The sequence below is a fragment of the Theobroma cacao genome, chromosome 1 (assembly GCF_053813885.1).
Source record: "Theobroma cacao isolate CCN51 chromosome 1, ASM5381388v1, whole genome shotgun sequence".
Lineage (NCBI taxonomy): Eukaryota > Viridiplantae > Streptophyta > Magnoliopsida > Malvales > Malvaceae > Theobroma > Theobroma cacao.
The window spans coordinates 29,042,219-29,048,160 of NC_142639.1; the positions used below are offsets into that span (position 1 = coordinate 29,042,219).

Consider the following 5,942-nt stretch of genomic DNA (forward strand, 5'->3'; position numbering starts at 1 on the left):
TCCCCACAAAATTCACATGTCATAAAGGAGTTCTGAACAACATTAATACTTAGTTTATCTATTTTCTTTGCTAGAGAGGCCCATTGTGTAGAGACAGTGTTTATCACATCTAATTCATGAATTCCAATAATTTTTCTTGTACCCAATCTTTCAGATGGCCATTGATAATTATTAGACACTGTCACTTTGAGTAAATCATAAGCCTCATCAATGGATTTACTCATGAGTGCACCTTCAGTGGCAGCATAAATGTTAGTTCTAAAAGGTCCCAGCAAACCATTATAAAAAGTTTGAAGTTGTAGCTGCTTAGGTAATCCATGGTGAGGGTATCTTCTCATCAAATCCTTATACCTCTCTTAAGCCTCATATAATGATTCAGGATCTAATTGCATGAAAGAAGTGATATCATTTCGTATCTTTGCTGACTTTATAGGTGGGAAGAGTTTTGCTAAAAATTTTTGAGCCAAATCATCCCAAGTATTAATAGAACCAGCAAGAAGCGAATTTAACCAACTCTTTGCTTTATCTCTCAATGAAAAAGGGAAAAGCCTCATTCTTATGGCATTATCAATAACACCATTAGCCTTGAATGTATCACAAATTTTTAGGAAATTTATAATATGAGCATTCAGATCATCATTAGGGAAACCCCCAAACTGAACAGTAGTTTGAATCATCTGAATGATTGATGGCTTAATTTCAAAGTTGTTGCCTTGAGTAGGAGGTCTTCGGATACTGAGTTGAGTAGTTGTGGGACTACATAATCCCTCAAAGGCTTGGTCTCTTCCTCTTGTTGATCAACCATTGTTTTACTTGGAGTAGAGATTTTTGGGCTGAGGTGTTCTAGGTGCAGAAAAATTATGATCCAACCCCTTTTCATTGCAAAATTTCTCAAATTCATCATTTTCAAATTCTCCTCTATGATCACTCCTAATACTAACTATGGCTAGTCCTTTTTCATTCTCAACTTTCCTACAATGACTTATAAATGCTGGTATAGCATCATTCTTATGAGCAAGAAAATAAACCCAAGTGTACCTAGAGTAGTCATCAACTATTACAAAGCCATAAGATTTTCCTCCTAGACTAGTTATACTTATTGGACCAAATAGATCAATGTGCAACAATTCAAGAGGTCTAGTTGTTGACATAATCTTTTTAGTCTTAAAGGATGTTCTAACTTGTTTTCCTAGTTGGCAAACTTCACATATTTTATTATTTTCAAATTTTATATCCGGCAGTCCAACAACTAGATTTTTCTTAATTAATTTTGACATAGTATGCATGCTCACATGTCCTAGTCTTCTATGCCATAGCCAACTATCATTTTCAGCATTTGCCACTAAACACATTTCACAATTCATTTCAAGATCTTCAAGAAATACAACATACATATTCTTTAATCTTCTTCCTATAAATGAGACTTTATTTGTGCTTATATCTATCACTTCACACTTATTTGAATCAAAGCATACTTTAAATCCTTTATCACACAATTGACTAATGCTCAATAAATTATGTTTCAAGCCTTTAACCAATAGCACATGACTGATTTGAGTTTGAGAGTTCTTACCAACCGTTCCTAGACCATGGATTCTACCTTTTGAATCATCACCAAAGAATACGGTTCCTCCTTTTCTTTTGTCCAGCTTAGCAAATATTTTTCATCTTCTGTCATGTGCCTTGAGTAGCCACTGTCCATATACCAAGGCTTCTTCTTATTATGTTGAGCTCTTGAATATATATCTTTTAAGTGCAGCTCAACCTACAAAACAAATATTCAGTTTTTCTTTATAGGTACCCATACTTTGATGGGTCCTTGATTGTTAGTTGCAATATAGGATCCTTTTGAAACCCATATTTTTCTTATTTTCTACGTGCTTCTTTTCTTAAAACAATCATATGATAAATGACCAATTTTATTACAAATATAACATCTAGATAATGCATTAGCAGAATTTTTCTTGTGGTAGACATTTCTTTTTGAAGTTTCATTTTTCAAACTTTTAAAAGCTATGTTTTCATCTAGTGCTTTTTGCAAAGCTTCAGATTTATTGTCCAGCTCTAATTTTAAACTTCAAAATCTGTTTTTGAATGTTCTAACTCAACTTGTAGAAAATTTCTTTGCTCAAAATAGAATTGAACTCTTCTCTTATCTTTTTCAAATCATTTTCAAGAGATGCAGTTTTTTTCTTTAAAGTCTTGTATTTTAAAAAGAGTTTTTCAAATTCATCATAAAGTCACTCATACTCATCTTGTAAATCATCAATAGAAATATTACAGGGGGATAAGGATACCTCGGTTTCATCATCCTGTGCCATCAAACACAGATTTGCTCTTTCCTCACTTTCAGAACTTGATGTGTCACTATCTAACCAAGTAGCTGCCACCATTTCCTTCTTTGATTTCTTATTTTCTTTGGAGTCTCATCTTTCAGCAATGGGCATTCAGACTTAAAATGTGCAGGCTTCTTGCATTTAAAGCAGGTTAGCTCATCCTTTTTGTTGGAGTCATCTTTGTTTCTAGTTCTCCATGAAGAACCTTGATCTTTTCTAAACCCTCTTTATCACAACCCAAATTCCGGGCCATGATCGGTGCATGGGCCCAATGGACGTAGTCCACTAAGCCCAAGCAAGCCTATTAATCTAACATGTTCATCATTCCATCATAAACTGCTAAGTCACATTTCATACTTGAATCAAAATAATATTAAACATTGCCATCTCATATTGGCATACCAAACAAGTGTATAAACATTGTCTACAACATATATCTTAATAATTTACAATAGGTTTGTCTGTACACAACAAAAAGAGACTCGATGTCCAACGAAAAAACTCAACGAATGTACAGCTACTGAATGTTGAGGCACCTACCAAGGGTCAACTGTATAAAGACACCTTGACTTAGCTACCAGCTGTCTCGTGATCTGAAAATATGAAGTTGAAAATGGTGAGTATAAACCCAGTGAGTGAACAAGGAAGGGAACAAGCAACAACAAGGGAGAATTTAAAATCATGATGCACTTGTTTCAAAACAATGCAATTTAGTTCCATTCATATTAAAAACCCCTCATCAAGCCCTTAAATGATTAATCATTTGAAAATCATGAACCCATACATAATGAACCATTTTAAGAATGAAAGCTTCAATATTACGCAAGCAAGTCAAATACGACAACGAATCTTTACTGCAGCGGAAAGGCATTCTCGCTGCAGGGTAGCTGCAACGAGAATGAATTTTAGTTGCAGCGACGTTGGGATTAAATTATTAGCCAAACGAGGGTTTCTCAACTAGCCGAGGGTTTCTCACTAAACCTCTTCATTTTAAACTTAACTCATTTAGTCCTTAATGTTGAAAGTCCATGCTCAGACATGGTAGCAAAGAAGTTAAAAATAGGGCAGCAATTGGACAAGATAGGAGACAAAACAGAAAGTTTTTCGCTGCAGCAAGATTCAATATCGCTGCAATGAAATTGTAACCTAGAAATAGAAGGTTTCTCGCTGCAGCAAAATTGTATCCCAGAAATAGAAAGTTTCTCGCTACAACGAGAATAAATTTCACTGTAGCGAGAAGCTACAATGTCATTCTCGCTGCAGCGAAAATGCATTCTCGTTGCAACTAGTTTTCGACCAGTCTACCCCTCCAAACCTAAGAGTTTCTCGTTGCAACTAAAATGATTCTCACTACAGCAAGAAACAGGGCATCAATGAAAAATTTGCCCTTCTTCCTAAAGAAAAACCACCCTACTGAAATGTCCAAACCAACATGAAATGCATAACAATTTTCCACAGTTTAACATGTCACGTTTCACATGCATTACAACCATATACCATTACTCATTAATTTCCTATATCACACATTTTTACATATGTATATATGTATACGTATACCCATCATCATCATACACACCATCCCATCATCATCATCACCAGCTCATGCGCACTCCCTACTCGTACATGGCTGGGTCATCACCGGGTTATGCGTACTCCCTACTAGCACATAACCGGGTCATCCTCGACTTATGCGCACTTCTTACTCGCACATAGCCGAGTCAATGTCATTACACAACAGTATATATTCATATATATATATATATATCAACACAATGTGGTAATGCATGAATCAATAATAGTCACATGTCACAACATAAACCATTTCTCAATGGCTTGTTCCCAAGGCACTCATTTTTAAGAAAAATTGTATAAAATCATTCAAACACTTTGTACAAAACAGTCACATTCCCAAAATAGTTTTGATAGGTAGTCCACTCACCGATTTATTGTTGAGCCTTTAGCTAACTCTAATTCCCCTAATGATCCAATTGGAAGGATGGGACTTCATTAGAACCCTAAGGTTCTTTTGTAGTTGAATTCTCTTCCAATAGCTTCCACACAAATGGGGTAATTCTCTCTTTCTCTCTCTAAAATGCCCAACTAGTGAGAGAAAGAATATAAATAAGATTTTTCAAGGGTTTTAAGGAGAGAGAGTGGAAGAATACAAGGGTTCTAGTCATAAGGGCACAAAGGTATAAAAAAACTAGAGCTAGAGAGAGAAAATCATGCAAGCTCCATATGAAGCTTCCATAGAGGTTGGCAGCAACGTGAAAGAGAAAAAGGAGGAAAAAGAAGAAGAAGCTGCTAGAAAATGGGAGAAGAACCTACTGGAAGAAAGTATTTATAGCCAATCTTATCCATTCCACTTAAATTACCAAAATGCCCCTCCGTCAATTAACTTACTCTCCTCCAACCCTTTATGAAATCTTTTTACTCCTTTGACACCAGGACAAGGTCCATAATGGTCTAGACATACTCGGGTTCATGAAAACTTAAAATTTTAACTCAAGGTGAAAAATGACCATTTTGCCCCTACCATGAAAATCATCAAAATTTTTGTTTCCTTGTCATTTTACCTATATTTTCATCATTCATTTATGCCTTAGGCCTACTTAGGCCTTAATATTGTTTAAAACTTACTTTTATGGGTTTGGTAAGGAAATGACGAAATACCCCTGATTAGGGATATCGCTTATATTACTAACTACGAGTCTATAAAGGTCAAGGTCTCACACTCTTCTAGCCAATCTTCAATTTCTTTTACCCATAAGCTTTCTGAATTTCCTTGCAACCAATGCTAACTCTTCATTATCATCACAAGATAGCTCTTCCAACTCTTCTTCAAGAATGCTGGCTTTTAATGCAATGCTCTTTTTCTTTTCTTTTGCTTCCCTTCTATCTTCTTCTTCCTCTTCCTTGAGTTCTAGCTCATGAGTAAGGAGAGAACCAAAAATCTCATCTAGATTAATAACATTTAGGTCCTTGGCTTCTCGGATTGTAATCACTTTAGGCTTTCAATTTTTTGGTAGGCTTCTAAGAAGTCTTTTAACAATCTCATGCTCGGGTATTTGTTTGCCTAGTTGATTAAGTTTATTTGTAATGTTTGTGAATCTATCTAACATGTTAGTGATATCTTCACCAGGCTCCATCTTAAACATTTCATAATTATGGGTCAAAAGGGCTATCTTGGACTCCTTGGCTTGAGAAGTCCCTTCATGGATAATCCTAAGCTTATCCCACACTTGTTTAGCTATTGTACAACTTGATACTTTGTTGAATTTGGTGGGGGTCAAGGCACAATGCAATATATTGATAGCCTTAAAATTTGTTTGGACTCTTTTAGTTTCAACCTCAGTCCATTCAGACCTTGGCTTTGGGATCATCTCATTTGTCACTACATTTAGAGTTAAGGGAATGAATGGTCTATCAATTATGACATCCCATATCTCATAATCAATTGCTCTAATATATATTGACATCCTAGTGCTCCAATAAGGATAGTTAAAGCCATCAAGCAAAGGCAGTCTGTTTATCGATTGTCCTTCAACAACTACTGATTTTAGTTGAGTCATTTGGATCTTTCCAAGGGTGTTGGACCTTAATAAT

General features: G+C 35.5%; 1 non-coding gene across 1 annotated transcript; it reads left to right on the forward strand.

The window, feature by feature from the left end:
* The first annotated feature begins 312 nt into the window (after nucleotides 1-312).
* On the forward strand, nucleotides 313-416 carry LOC148764707 (small nucleolar RNA R71). The gene has a single exon (XR_016024295.1). It is a non-coding gene; the product is annotated as a small nucleolar RNA R71 (small nucleolar RNA).
* The last annotated feature ends 5,526 nt before the right edge of the window (nucleotides 417-5,942 follow it).